The sequence below is a fragment of the Scyliorhinus torazame genome, chromosome 1, assembly GCF_047496885.1.
Source record: "Scyliorhinus torazame isolate Kashiwa2021f chromosome 1, sScyTor2.1, whole genome shotgun sequence".
In the NCBI taxonomy this organism is placed as follows: Eukaryota; Metazoa; Chordata; class Chondrichthyes; order Carcharhiniformes; family Scyliorhinidae; genus Scyliorhinus; species Scyliorhinus torazame.
This window is the reverse complement of record NC_092707.1, coordinates 117,334,847-117,336,601: the sequence shown is the minus strand read 5'-3', so window position 1 is coordinate 117,336,601 and position 1,755 is coordinate 117,334,847. Positions and strand designations below refer to the sequence as shown.

Below are 1,755 nucleotides of genomic sequence, written 5' to 3'. Positions count from 1 at the left end.
AAGGTGGGGTGGCAGCAACAGCCCAAGGTGTACAGGGGACGTTGGTTTTTCGATGAGCTGACAGACAGCATGTGCCGCAGGAGACTCCGTCTCAATAAAGAGACCGGCCGGCATTTGTGCCTCATCCTCGTGGACATGGCACCGGTGGAGGAGAAGGACACTTGCTCGTGGTGGCCGTGAAGCCCTGAATATCTATGCAGCTGGATCATTCCTAGGCTCAAGCGGGGACCTGCACGGCATTTCTCAAGCTACAGCTTTCATTTTCCAAAGCAACGGAAGCATTTGTAAAAGTTTTCCACTTGTTGTAGACAGGGTTTGGAGTGCTAATAAATTTTCAGACAGGATTTTATTGAAATTTAAGATCTGGAACACACAGCTGGTACAGGGAATAATATTCTTATTTAATTTAATAAGTTTCCTTTTTTATGATTTGGGAATTTACTCTTTTGGCACTTTTGTATTGAGTGATGACACTGGGGCGACTCTATGTTTTCCTGATTGGCCAGTTTAAAAAGAATAGTCAGGGTTTTAATTGCTTATTGTCAGGTGTAAATAATTACTGGCCAAGCAATTTAGAACCAATTAGGAAGAACAGCTGTGTAAGTATCTCGATAAAAGTGTTTCTGATCTGATTTCTTTGAATTAATACATCTCAGCAAGGTAGGTAATTTAAGGTCACCACAATTGGTCTCAGCTTTGCTTCCTTTTGCCTGGACAATCATTCGAGGTAGTGTACAATAATGGACCGTGTAATCAGAGGCCAGGGAAAGGGTGGAGGTTCGATCTTCAAAACCCATGTGAAACACAGGAATGGGCCTGCAAAATTGAGAGCTGTGGACTTTGCTGAATGTCATGGGTGTTGCCAAGGATATAATTCATGACCTCGGTCGTGCTGCTCTTTAACAAAGGTAGTGTTCCGTGACCCTTACAGATTCAAAAGAAGGACTGAGTTGTTCATTGCAGCGGAGGGTATCCACACTGGTCAGTTTATCTACTGTCGCAAGAAGGCTCAGTTGAACATTGGAAATGTCCTCCCTGTGGGTACTATGCCACATAGTGTGTTGCCTGGAGGAGAAGCCTGGTGACTGTGGTAAACCTGCATGTGCCTCTGGTACCCATGCCACAGTAATTTCCAATAATCCTGAGACTAAGAAAAGTCATGTCAAGTTGCCATCAGGTTCGAAGAAAGTTGTTTCCTCGGCTAATAGAACTATTGTTGGTGTTGTTGCTGGTGGTGTTCGTATTGACAAACCCATACTGAAGGGCAGGTCAAGAGAAACTGCTGGCCACGTGTCCGTCGTGTCGCTATGAATCCTGTAGAACATCCTTTTGGTGGTGGTAACTAGCAGCATATGGGGAAGCCATCAACCATCAGAAGAGATGCTCTAGCTGGTCGCAAGGTCAGCCTCATTGCTGCTCACTGTACTGGTACACTGCACAGTATGAAGGCTGTCCAGGAGAAGGAGAACTAGTTTCTTAATGTATATTCACAAATTTGCTCAAATAAAAATCATTGAAAAATTTTTTTTTAGAAAATGGGAGATTCAGCCAAGATTCCATCCTTATAAGAGCGCATATGATTTACATGTTATTTTGAATAGATTGCTGCTCGCACTCACACAAGTAAAAGATTGACTAATAAAAGTAAAATACTGCGGATGCTGGAAATCTGAAATAAAAACAGAAAATGCTGGAAAAGCTCAGCAGGTCAGGCAGCCTCTGTGGAGAGAAAAGTTTCGGATCCTCATGACCCTT

The 1,755-nt window shown here is 43.4% G+C and overlaps 1 pseudogene; it reads left to right on the top strand.

Annotated features, from left to right (window-relative positions):
* Window positions 1-740: 740 nt before the first annotated feature.
* LOC140411270 (large ribosomal subunit protein uL2-like) lies at window positions 741-1,472 on the top strand (annotated as a pseudogene).
* The last annotated feature ends 283 nt before the right edge of the window (window positions 1,473-1,755 follow it).